The sequence below is a fragment of the Pinus tabuliformis genome, chromosome 3_1 (assembly GCF_031772625.1).
Source record: "Pinus tabuliformis cultivar Carrire ecotype Pingquan chromosome 3_1, CPIR1, whole genome shotgun sequence".
NCBI lineage: Eukaryota > Viridiplantae > Streptophyta > Pinopsida > Pinales > Pinaceae > Pinus > Pinus tabuliformis.
Genome location: NC_142301.1, coordinates 819,820,610 through 819,835,096, shown reverse-complemented (window position 1 = coordinate 819,835,096; position 14,487 = coordinate 819,820,610).

Below are 14,487 nucleotides of genomic sequence, written 5' to 3'. Positions count from 1 at the left end.
TGATGTACTGCAAGATCATTCCTGTATCAGAATAGTTAGTCCATTAGTTAAAGTTTTGAATCTGAGTATGGGAATGCCTACCTCAGTGATGATATAATCTTATCCATGTATTTTGTGTTGAAAATTGCAGGTTCCAACCAAGCCATCCACAAGACAATCCTTGAAATGATAAAGCGCTTCACCCTTCCTAGAATTACAAAACCCTATTCTATTCCAGGCTTCGCACTTTAGGGGGCAATCTGTTACACTAAAAAATGTCACCTTGACTACTTACAGTTAGTATGGCTCAAATCAACAGTCATGCTACCCTCTTAGGCAAGTCTCATGCCTCTGTTATCCATCTCAAACTCAAAAAAGAGAGAAAGTCTTGTAAAAACTATGTTTATCTCTGGGGTCGCAGGTTCTCTCTAGCCTTACCTGTGGGGACGCTGACCATGTTCACAAAATCTGCGTCCATGGACGCTCTGTATGTTAAGGGACAGGTGCGTCCCTCTGTAAAAGGAAAAATGCGCGAGTTTTATCTTGAAAAAGTTACTTGTGGTTACTTCTAGAACATTCTAGAGGTCGGTTTGATGAAATGGATGCGCCTCCAGTTGGTTCATGTATCTCTATTAAGGGGGAACTTATCCCATCAATAAGGGAGCTATCCCACCCAAAGAGGGGGATGATCCCATTGATAGTGGACCTGAATAACCTCTTTACACCACTATAAATAAAGGCATTGAGCCAGAAGGAGAAGAGGTTGAAGCTATACATTTTCTTTGGGTAAATGCTGCAGGAATTAGGACTCCCATTTAGAACCTTGTGAGGAGAGATTGTCTTTTCTTGATTCTACTTGGAAGTGGGTGAGCTTTGTCAAAGTAGAGGAAAACCCTTGATGGACCCTGGGAAGAACTTGCACAACACCAAGGCCAGGTTGTAAGAGTTTCTTTGTTTCGTTATTAATACAAACTGGTTCATTTTTCTCAATAGCTTGTGTTAATGAGTTATTTCATGTGTTCCTTGGTCTGCATGTTGAATATATGTTTTATTATATGAGATGCAAGTGCTTGGTAATTGTTTGATTGTTTGTGGTTGCAGGAATTGATGTGAAGGAGGAGCTCATCCGGATCGGCAAGGACGGACTACAACAACAGCGTTTTGGAATAAGGTAAGCCTAAACATTTGTAATTTTCATGTTTTAAAAGGTGTATTTAGAGAAAGATCGCTCCATTTTGTCTTGTTTGTCGCTAGAGAGTTTAGACTCCTAGGGAGGTCAGTTGTGTCCGCACAAATGACTTTTTTCCGCCACGACAATTCCTACAAAAACTTCATATTTCATGTTTAAGGTTTATTAAGTGCTTAATTAATCATTTTAAATAGATTTCATGCCTTTAATATTTGTTACTTATATTTACTTTCCTAAAGTATTTGATAAGATAAAGTATTAATCGTTATGCTAGCTTGATCTAGTGCAGGTAGATTCCTGCACTGCCAGCAACTATCTGTTCTATGATGTCTGTAACAGTTCAATCACTTCACACAGGAATTTTGGTCTACGTTGTCTAGTTTGGTTGTGGTCATCCAAATTTGAACTTAAAGCAAAGGAAAATCAGGGATATGGCTGAGGATCAAGTCTACGGCAAACGAATAGTTCGCATCTTATTATAGCTATTGGCTTAATTTTGTAATTTTGTTTGTTATTTCACTTCAGCCGAAAGGCTTGATTTGGAACGACTGCGATTTTTGGTTACAGCCATAGGCCGCAGGGTTGTATAAAATGTAGCTTTTAGCTAGAACTAGGCTAGCAAGTGATAGCGATAGTAGATAGTTGTAATTTCTAGTTTATTTGTAATTTTGTTGTCACCCTCGTTCTGGGCTAGACTTGAACTCAAATGTATATTTTCTCATCGGAATTAATACAAGGAGTTGCACCATGATTTTCTCATTCTGTGTTATAATTCTTCATTAATGTGTTAGTAACATGTTGAAGGCTTTCATTTCCAAAAATGGGAAACGAGTTGGTTGGCTAGGGTCCAGCCAACCCATCTCATTTACCCTCTTGCTTTGTTATCTTAAAGGTGTGTTACCTCTATTTATTTACAAAAGCGTGGTTTGAATCTTGATTTTGTGCTTGCTTACGAATTCTGATTTATTTCATTAAAATAGTCAAGTGTGAACAGATCTGTTGTGTGAAATTTAAATTCAATTACCTCATGTAATTTATTTTTCTTGGTTTTCTTTTGCTTGGATCGTGCAGACAAGATCCTTCTTGCACCAGTGCATGTAGGATCTTGCACCCTGGTTCGCTAGTTCGTTTACAACAAATGTTTCATTCTTGTTCCTTTATATGACTTAATCTATTTCTGCAAAGCAAGCATTTATCATCCGAAGGAGGCATCTCTAATACTAAAAGTTAAATTCTTAAAGATTAAGGATAACTTCATGAAATAGAAAAGAACGTTGTTGCATATCTCAATTTGTATTTTCACCTCATGATTTAAGGAAAAAGACTAGAAGTAATCTGGAATATGATAGTGAACCATTTCAAGTTATATTTGATTATATGAAAAACCCCTTTCACTGAAGAAATTTTTCTTTACTTTCGAAGATTATTTTTATCTTAAGAGTTTATTTCTATTTGTGAGATTCAGTCAATTAAAGCATTCTTTTCGTGTGCAATATTATTTTAGATTCTACTCGCACCTGCAATTATTTTTATAGTTAACATGCTCCTTTATTTTCCCAAAAGAAAATTTGAATATTTGGTGTAGGAAGCCCTATTCTGGTACAAGGACTAGTGTCTTGTTACAGGAACAAAGTGCTCCAAGCCTTGAGACTTAGAGCCCCTATAGGAAAATATAATTTTTCGGTATAAGTGTAAGATATATGTTTCACATAAGTTCTACACCTGCACTAGTGCAAGCATATTGCAAGAGTACAAGAATGACCACTTAGTGTGATAAGGAAAATAATTTAGAAGTCAAATATTTTCAAGGGCCCACTTGTTAAACTGCCATCACCTATATTGATGATAAACATAGAGTTTCACTTCATCAATTAAGATTGTTTACAACAGTGTGAAATTTCCTTTATTTGATTTCTTTGCAAATGCATTCTTTTACATTCCAACACTAGAATTACTTTGGTGTTAATTTCCTTTGAAATTTTTCTTTTTGATTCTGCAAAGTTTCAGTGGAGAAGTAGGAATAGAAATAGGAAAAGTTCATACCACTTCTAGCATTACCTGCGCTTCGTCTCTAAGTTTACGAAACCCCCGAATTGACAATTAAGTGTTGAAGGAGCTTGCTTAAGTGCAATTCCTGGACCCAATAGGCTCTATACTACTATGTGTATCTTGTACTCTTTCATGTATTTCATATGATTCTTTAGCCCACTTTATGTTCCTTCCTACTCGTAACAAATGCATACTTTTTGCTAGATTACAAAATCAACTCCATTTTCCGTAGTGTTGGACCCAAGTATACATAATATGCATACATGAATGTTAACATTGGAGGATATACAAGAGTTGTGGGAGAAAATGATTAATAACTACCTCAAGAACTACGTGAGAAGAAAGCAACAATTGATTGTAGAAGCTAGAGCACTTTTGTTCTCAAAAGCACATGAAAGGTTTATTGACATAGTTCCTACTGAATAAAGAAATATATTGAGCACTTCACTATTGTGATAGACAAAACCTAACAATTGACTAACTTTAAATTTAACAAAAATAAGAAGAAAAAACTTACATGATTGGGTAAATATGATAGTAGATAACTTATGCAAGGAGAAAGAAATAGAATAATGTACTTTTATTGAAATAATTAAAGCAATGTTCTTCGATGATTTTCATAACAACTTCTTCTACACCATACCTACTTTATTACATGTGTTTCTCCTTGGCAAAGGATTTGGTCACATAGCCAAATATATACCACCCCTACAAGCTCTAATAGACTGCAATCGAAGTAAGCAACAAACCAAATAGGAGTTACTCAACTCTCGGTGAAAAAAAACGAAAGAGGTGTGGGATTATTTCTTAGGCAAATAAAAGGTGTTCTTATATTCACCCTCAATGACCAGGATTAATTTGAGTTAGTAATGGTGGGATAAATTTTCATGAGAGATAAAGAAGAATGAAAAAGAGAAGAACAAATAAAGTGGAAGTCAAAATGAGAGGAAGATAGTAGATTGCAATGACATGAGAAAATACACTTGATGAAGAATCCCCACAGAGGATCCAAGCACGTACATGTCAGTGTAAACAACCGATCGATATTTGAAAAATAGAGATGGAAAAAAGAGAGAAGAAGAAATAATAAATACAATATAAAAATTTATCTAGATATTAAGAACTAAGAAGTTCATGAGTGTGAGAATTATGATGCACCAAACTCCTCTATAGGTAGCTGAAAACACCTAGAGCTGAGAGGTGTAGCACCACCAACAACTGTTAGGCCCCTATACTACTAGTGTAACCCCTTATTGTTATTAGTACAACCCACTTATTATATTGATGTAGCCATGTAGTGCCCATATTGTTACTATTGTGCCCCATAGAAGCCCACTAATGTTATTATTGTGCCTTTACATTATTATTGTTATGTCGGCTCTGATTATGTTATGACCCCTTAGACTCGTATATATAGAAAGGAGGTCTTTTCATTTGTATCATCAAATAATTGTTCATTTATGTAATGTAAAGGAGGTTTCCCCCTTGAAGAGTCTGAATTCTAAGGCATTGATCTATCTTTTATATCTTTTCTTGAGCTGGTTTCATAACATTTGGTATCAGAGCTTTGGATTCTAGGGTTTCGCTGCTCCAAACAGGTCATCATGGAATTTTCGCTATAACTTTTTTTCTGCAACGTTTCAAAAGTTGCAAAAAAACCCATTTGAGAAGAAATCGCGCTGAACCTCAGGTCCAAATTTCAGAGCTTTTCGCGCTATATATGCGGAGATATGATCTGAAGAAGTTGGTCTTTTTGCAGACTCCTGAATTACATTCCAAGCATGTGACCTGGGGAAAATCGTCATAACTTTCTCTCTGGGAATCAGATTGAAATTTTGTAAGAAGGTACAGAAAGAGGACAGAATGTAGTTTCTTGTATGCATTTTTCAGATCCAAAGGTCGAAACAGTGACTCGTGGCACGTCGTACAAGTTCGCTCTACTGAACTAGTCTATAATCAAGTCACTGTGGTAGATTTTGCATAACTCTTCCCTGTAGAATCCAATTTGGGTCAGACTGGTGGCATTGGAAAGAGGACATGGAGAGATACTATAGGTTGCAATTTCAAAAGTTAAAGATCCAAAAGTACAGAGTTACAGTCGTTTCAAGATCAAGCTCCTAAAATCAAGAAAAAGCAAGATGAAGAAGTTTGATGGCAAAGATCCGGTAAATTGGATACTTCAGATGGAGCAATATTTTGATCTACTTGGTGTACCACTGTTACAAAAGGTATGTATTGCATCTTCATATTTAGAACCGGATCAATTTTTATGGTATGAAGGGCTTTGTTCTCGTAAAAAACTTGTTACGTGGTCGATTTTCACGGAGGAAAGGATAGCACATTATGAGGATACAAAGAGCAACACCTTCTTTAGAGAAACACCACAACGATTGGAAAGAGTAAAAGGGCTTTGTGACATAGTGGAAAGCAAAATTATGGAAACCAGGAAGCATACCCCTCACAACTATAAAGATGGAAGTGTTTTTTCTCCTAGCCTTCCACAACTTACAAGGGTTACACCACAACAATTGGAAGAAAAAAGAGAAAAAAGGTTTTGTTACAATTGTGATAGCAAATGCACTAAAGGTCATAAGTGTGCTGAGAAGAAATTATTTTACATAGAATATGAAGAGGAGGAAGAAAAGGATCAAGAAACATCAAAAGAAGAAGATATACTCCAGGACCCCACCCCAGAGAAAGAAGAAATGAATCAGACCATATCTTGTAAAGCATTGGCAAGAATTACCACTCCTCAAACTCTCAAGATAGAAGGACATATCAAGAAGAAAAAGGTGCAAGAAGTGAAATATCACATTGAGAAAGAAGAAATGAACCCAACCATATCTTATAATTCATTGGTCGAAATTAGCACTCCTCAAACTATCAAGATAGAAGGACATATCAAGAATAAAAATGTTCAAGAAGTGAAAGATCACATCGAGCATCAAGAAATGAATCCGACCATATCTTGTAAAGGATTGGAAGAAATTACCACTCCTCAAACTCTAGAGATAGAAGGACATATCAAGAAGAAAAAGGTTCAAGCAGTGAAAGATCACATCGAGCATCAACAACAAGTTCTCCAACTTTTAAAGGATAACGCCACTTCGGTGAAAAATCGAATGAAACAGCAGGTAGATCAATATTGTAGTGAAAAATGTTTTGATGTAGGTGATTGGGTATTTTTACTGCTACATCTCAAGCAAGATATTTATGAGAAGGAAATTTTGGCAATACTACATGCACTTAAAAAATGGCGACCTTACCAAATGGGAAGACTCTTCAAGGATGAGGATGTGGAAGCATTGTTTTGTGCTATTTCTATTATCCAACCAGATTGGATAAACGAAGCAAGGGATGAATGGAAGAAGGACGAAGAAGTATGGCCACTTATTCAAAAGTTGCAAAAGATCCCAATTCAAACAATATTGGTAGAATTTGAAGAGGAAGGAAAAATCATATTGGAACCTGGAGCAGTCACAGAAACAAGAACTCGGCAGCTACGAAATCGATCAATTTCAGAGTATCTCATCAAGTGGAAGAACTTACCCGCTGAAGATTCCACATGGGAGGACAAGAATTTTATATAGAAGCATCAAGAACTACTCAAGCATTGAGGACAACGCTTTTTGAAGGAGAGGGCAATGTTAGGCCCCTATACTACTAGTGTAACCCCTTATTGTTATTAGTACAACCCACTTATTATATTGATGTAGCCATGTAGTGCCCATATTGTTACTATTGTGCCCCATAGAAGCCCACTAATGTTATTATTGTGCCTTTACATTATTATTGTTATGTCGGCTTTGATTATGTTATGACCCCTTAGACTCGTATATATGGAAAGGAGGTCTTTTCATTTGTATCATCAAAGAATTTTTCATTTATGTAGTGTAAAAGAGGTTGCCCCCTCGAAGAGGCTGAATTCTAAGGCGTTGATCTATCTTTTCTATCTTTTCTTGAGCTGGTTTCATAACAACAACGAAAAGAAGTAACAATATGCAACTAATCTTTGGAAAGAATGTAGACAATATAAAAGTTTTGTTCTACCATTTCCAGATTACTCACATCAAATTTTTATTTTTTCCCTTCGACTGATCCGGATTTAAACAGGAACACAACAGATTACAGAGATAACCATATACACAAAGATGCAGCGGAAATAATACTTCATTTCATTAATGGAAAATACTGAAATATGCTTACAACCAGAAATGGAAATAAACCAGCTAGGGCGATGGTAGCTTATCTCTGAGAAGAGATGTGGTGGCTACATCCCTCTGAACTGTGTTACAATGAGGCTCGAAGGCCTATTTATTGTTGAGAAACAATGGAAAACCCATAACATTCCAAAACCTAACCCTAGAAGATGAAACGCCAAACTGTGGGCCCCGTTTGGGTAAATTGGTACACCAACTTCCCAGGGTCGTAACTTTGGCATACGATCTCCATTTGACGCATACAATAGCTCGTTAGAAATATCTATCCGAGCACTGCCACTTTGGGAGGCAACACGGGTCCATGGACCCCTGTTGCCCCAGATTTCCCAAAAAACATCGTTTAGGGCCTCAAAACGGCTCCGGAAGTTCAGGACCCAAAAAACTGCTAAAATTAGTAAGTTGTGCTACAATTAAGGAAACTGAAAATGCTGAGAGAAACAATGGTGGGGGTCCAGGTGGACTTGGCAGGTGGCCACCAATATCCACCTATATCATTCCTCCCCCCTTAGGAAGCAATGGTCCCCATTGCGTTGAGTTTCTCCATGAGATGAGGAAACTTTTGCTGAACTTGTTCCCTGGTGAGCCACTTGCCCTGCTGAAGGAGTTGGCCTGCTTTGACAACTCGATACAGTTGGATATTCTGTTGGCGAGTGTTCTTGATCTTTGTGTCCATGATCCGATCAGTTACAGCTTGTTCCATGCAATCTAGATTTAATTCTGTGGGTGTGAGCTGTTCTGCAATGTCGGATGTGTCTAGCAATGGTGGAAAGTATGGCCGAAGGTGGTCCACATTGAACACTGGGTGCAGGCCAAGGAATGGGGGAATGCTGAGCTCAAATGAATTGTCTCCCATAGCCTTAGTAATGGTGTAAGGACCATATCAGAGTGATCTCAGTTTCCGATAGGCTCCAGTAAGACGTTCCTTTTGCAAATGGAACCAGACTTTGTCACCCACCTGAAACTTGTGTGGCACCCGATGTTGATCATGTCGCTACTTGTACTTGGCATTTGATTTCTCCAGAATGTCATGGACTTGTTGGCGAATATGTTGGATGCACTCAATGAAGCTGGTGGCTTTATCTGTTTCGGACTAGACATGAGCTGAATTTATGTGATTAGCTGCAAGTGGCATGGCCACATCAATGGGGCATAGTGGCTGGAATCCCAAACCCACCTGAAAAGGGCTATGGCCAGTGGAGCTATGAAGAGCTCGGTTGTAGCTGTGCTAAACATAGGGGAGGTTCTCATCCCATGTGCGTGGATGCTTTGAGTTATACATGCGTAGAATGTGCACAATCATCCTATTGACAACCTCTGTCTGGCCATCAGTTTGAGGATGGAAGGCTGTGGACTTTGTGAGTTTGGTGTCCAACATTGACCAGAGACTAGACCAAAATGTGTTGAGAAACTAACTGTCTCGATCTGAGATGATAGACTGTGGGATCCCAAAGTGCACCCACACTCGTTCAAAGAAGAGTTTAGCAGTGGCTTCTGCTGTGATATTCTTCTTGCAGGCCACCATATTGGCCATCTTTGAGAACCTGTCGACGACCACAAAAACACAGTCATTTCCATGCTTAGTGGAAGGAAGGCCTGACATGTAATCCATGGAGATGGATTCCCAAGGTCGACTAGGGGTAGGCAATGGGGTATAGAGGTCGTGCTTCTTGATGGTCGGTTTGGCAATGGCACAGGCAGTACATGATCTGATGTACTTCCCAACATCCTGTCGAAGATTCGGCCAATAGAAATAATTTTGCAGTACTGCCACTGTTTTCTCGACCCCGAAATGCCCAGCAGCCCGACTGTAGTGTGCTTCCCAAATCATCTTGGCACGCTCACTTGAAGGAACACAAAGGTGACCCAGGTGGCATAACAGGGCATCCTGGAGGTGAAAAGCTAGAACAAGCCGACCCTCCAAGAGTGTCTGGTATGTGTGGCCAAATTCTGGGTCGCTTTTGTAGAGAAGTGGCCAATCAGAAGTCTCGTGCCCACAAGAGTTGAGCACGGTGGTTAACGCCATGATCGGTGGTCGACTGAGGCAATCTGCAACATTATTGGTGTTGCCCTTCTTATACTTGATATTCAAGTGGAATTGTTGTAGGTATGTAGACCACTTCTGATGACGATCATTCTGAAATTTCCCTTGGGTCTGTATGAACTGCAGGGGTCGGTGGTCTGTGTGGATGACCGTTTCCTTCCCCAAAATGTAATGCTTCCATTGTCGACAGGCCTGTACAATGGAATACATCTCTTTATCATAAGTGGGGTACTTCCGGACTGTGTCTGAAAGTGTTTCACTGTGATATGCCATTGGATGTCCATGTTGAGTAAGGACTACCCCAATAACATAGTGAGAGGCATCTGTCTTGACCTTAAATGGTTGTTATAAATCTGGTAACGCAAGCACTGGCGCCGTGCAGAGGCGATCCTTCAACTCCATGAATGCCTTCTATTGAGATTCAGACCAAAAGAATTTTGATTTCGCCCCTCCCTTGGTGACATGACTCAAGGGCCAAGTAATATGAGAAAACCCCAACACGAACCTATGGTAGAAGTTGGCAAGACCTAGAAAGCTGCGGAGCTCTGTTAGAGTGGTTGGAGATGGCCAATCCCGAATGACTTGGATCTTGGCTGGATCGACATACACCCCCTGTTCATCAATGATGTATCCAAGATACTGAACCTGGGTCATGCCAAAAGTGCATTTCTCCAAATTGGCACATAGCTTGTGTTGCCGCAGTGTTTGGAGAACCTGTCGGATGTGGTGGAGGTGCTCTTCCCAACTCTGCCTGAAGATCAGAATATAATCCAAGTATACTACTACAAAGGAGTTGGTGAATGGCCGCAAGATGTCATGCATTAGCCTCATGAAGGTTGCAGGAGCATTCGTTAATCCAAAAGGCATAACCAACCATTCGAAAAGGCCCTCCTTGGATTTGAAGGCAGTCTTCCACACATCAGAGGGTTCGATTGGTACCTGGTGATATCCTGACTTCAGATCGATCTTGCTGAAATATTTCGCCCCCTTTAGTTGGTCAAGGAGGTCATCAATCCGCGGGATCAGGTACCTATTACGGACAGTGATCTTGTTTAGCGCCTGATAGTCAATACAGAGTCTCCATGTCCCATCCTTCTTCTGTACCAACACGATCAAGCTCCCACAAGGTGATGAACTCGGACGGATGTGACCTTTCTACAGGAGCTTCTGAATCTACCTCTTGATTTCATTGTTCTCCAGAACAGAGTGCTGATAAATTGGTCCATTGGGTAGCGGCGCACCTGGGGTCAGATCGATGGAGTGCTTGACCTGACAGTGCAGAGGAACCCCTACAGGGGAGGTGAAGATGTCCTCGTACTCCTCCACAACCTTGTCCATCTGTAGTTGTCGTGCAGAGGGACCCCATCTGGAGGCCACGATCATCGTCTTCTTCTTTCCTTGAGGGCGTATCATCAGGAAAACAAATTTCCTGGTTTTGGAAATGATCTTACTGCATTGTTTTGCAGTAATCAAAGAGATGGCGGTAGGTGGTGCTACCTCTGGTATCCTGTACAACTTATTTCCCAATGTAATAATAACAACATGGGGCCTTGATTCATACATAGCAATGAGAGACAAATAGGTGACAAATGCAGGGAACAAGACGTTAGGTTAGTTGAACATTAAAAAGTTAAATATTAAAAAACAAAATTTTGACATTTATAATAAATAAAAAAGGTCATAAATGTTAATAAAAGAAAATAAGTAATTAGTAAATAATAATAAAAAAGGATAAGAAAATATTAAATATTAAAATAATTTAAAACTATTAATTCTAATTAAATAATTTTAAATGAAAGAAAATATAATAAAGATTAATATAATGAAAAGATAAAAAAAGATATATATCTGTCTATATAGATATATATATGTATGTATGTATGTATGTATGTACGTATGTATGTATGTAAAAATAAAATAATAATAACTACGATAAAATAGTTCTAATAAATTAAAATTAGAACAAAAGGAATATAAAACAAAAAATCAAAGAAACTATGAGAATTGATAAATCCTTATACCCCATATATATACGAAGCATATTAATTTATTCTAAAAAATAGAATATAATTTAATAATAATAACTATAAAGATATTCCTAACTATAAAAGGAACCAAAAGCATAAAGAAAGGAATAGAAAGAATTCACGAGGAAGAAAAACCAGAGGAAAGGGTAGGAATCTAGTTTTTGATAATCTTCCAACCATCGTTCCTGTTCAAATTTCCATAGTTTTTTTCAATATGAATGACTTCTCTAAACTTCCTGGGATGATAATGGTCAATTCTAGCTAGGATTATGAAGTCTTCAATGCAAATATGGTGCTTGGTTTTCTCAGCATGCTCAACAAGAGCAGAGGAACAAGATTGCCAATGTTTAATATCAATGATATGCTCTTTGGATAATCTGCTTAATAGATCGATATGTTTCACCCACATAGGGAGCACCACATGAATATGGAATTAAGTAGATTCCTTTCATGTTACAAAGGTCAACCATATCATTAAAAAATTTCGACATACGTACCCTAAATGGTATTTAATTGTTTCAAGGAGGCAAAAACTTGATTATTTCATAATATGTGAGTGATTCTATTAGTGGTTCCTTGAATATAGAGAAGTTGAACCTTGGGATAAGATCATTAGTGTCACTTTTTTGGCATATGATGAAGGTGAGCTTTTTTGAAGGCCTTGATGCACTAACATTTCTTATAACCATTCTTCATGAAAACATCCATCAAGTGGGTTTTTCATCATTAAGGTGAATCTCATCGGAAATCCTCAATGCACGGGTGGCTAAGGTGTTTAGTAGTGCTAGGGAAAATTTTAGGGGATAGTGTTTGCAGGTGGGATAATTTTCCATGCTTTTTCCAACAAAAAAAAACATTCGTCAATTTCCATTTTTTTCTAAAAATGATTCGGCCCAATTTTATATTATATAATTATTTTACCTTAAAAATAACCAAAAATTTATGTATACTAATATAAAATCATTAGAAATATGAATATTTTTATGAAGATATCAGCAAACATTTTACAATATGTATATTAGAGACTAGGTTTCTAAAATCTAGGATAAACTTCCATCCTTAAAATTTTCCGTGTTTAGCAGACCAATATTTTGTGCAGGATGATGATGAGACCTACCATGGAGGTATTGTTTAGTGTGAGTGTTCTTATGGAACACTTGGTGACAAATGGAACCATCGTCATTATTAGTAAGAAGAAAATCAAAGAATGGAAAGATACCATTACTCTCAACCTCCCTAGTAAACTTGATAAAGTCAGATTGACTGCTCATATGTTAAAAGAATAATTCTAACTTATCATGTCCATGGGGCCAGGTAACACAAGTATTATCCACAAAACAATTCGATATATTTGGGCATACAGTGCATAAGCTAAGGCCTTGGTCTCAAAGTCTTCCATGAAAAGGTTAGCAATGACTGGGGAGAGAGGAGATACTATGGCAACTCCACATGTTTTCTCATAGAATTTGTTGGGTGGTGGAATTGCGGTTAGGCAGACTCCTTCAACACTTAATTTTCAACTCAGGGGTTTCGTAAACTTAGAGACGAAGCACAGGAAATTCCAGAAATGATATGAAATTTTCCAAACTCTATTCCTACTTCCTTAATTGTAATCTTTTAGAATAAAAAGGAAAAGATCACTCGACAATTTACACCAAAGATATTATAGTGTTGGAATGTGAAAGAAAGTACTTTTGTAGGAAAATAAATGAAAGGAATTCTCAAACTTCTTGAAAACAATATTTGAATAATGAAAATGTAAATCTTTGTTTATCTTCAGTATAGTTGTGTGCTAGGTTAATAATTGGACCCTTGAAGATATGCGACTCCTTATAGATCATTCTCCCTGCACTAAGCTATTATTCCTGTACTTCTGCAATGTGCTTACACTGGTACCAGAACAAATCTTAGGTGCTAGAGGTATATTTTACACATGTATTAAAGATTTATGTCTTTATGTAGGAGATTTAAGCCTCAAGACTAGAGCACTCCATTCCTATATCAGGAGATCGATTCCTGTACCAAGAAAGAGGTTCCTGCACCAATTTTTCCAATCCTTCTTACGAGAAAATAAAGAATGTGTTAACTTGGGAAAAGAACTTGCAAATGTGAACAAAACTTCAAAATAAATTCCTCAAATCAAAATATGCTTCAACCAATATTAATATCTAAAACAAGAATTAATCTCCATAGTCAAAGCACACTCTTCTTTAATCAAGGAAATTCCTCATGCAATCTAAGAATATCATTTAATTGTGACAACAAGCTTCAATCCTATAATAGTTATTCACACGAACTGATCTACATTCATAACCTTCTTAACTCAGAAAGATTCCCTTCAAGAATAATTACGCATAAAGTCTGATCTTTCCTAAACAGCATGAAGTGTAGGCACAGACCAATGTGTCACAACAACGTTCGGTTTCTGATTATCAAAAGTATGTTTAATTTGAAATATCAAGAACACTTCGGAATGAAAATCATGCTCTTTAGAATCGCATTAAGACTCATCAATCATATAAGAATAAAATACTATTACTGTAATGAACCAAAGGAATCAATCTTCAAGACTGTAAATGCACTAGTGCAGGAATGTGTGCTTGCACGATCTAGGCAGAAAATGAGATTAAACTTCAAAGAAGGAAATCATAAGATTAAAATCAATTGAGCATGCACACCATGGATCCGTCACATTGTAATGAAATCAGATTTAAACTTTGTAGAAGAATTAAAAAAACATCTATTTATTTCACACTTTGCATTAAAAAATTAACCGACCTTAATCGAAAAAGAAGAACACGAGGGAGAATGAGCTGGGTTGGCTAGGCCCTGGCCAACCAGCTCATTTACCTGTTTACGAAATGTAAAGATTTAGCTCTTTAATCAACGCATCAAAACAGAATTACAATGCAAGATTGAGAAATCATGGCACAATTCCTTTCTATTAATAATAAACAAATATACATCATGAGTTCGAATCTA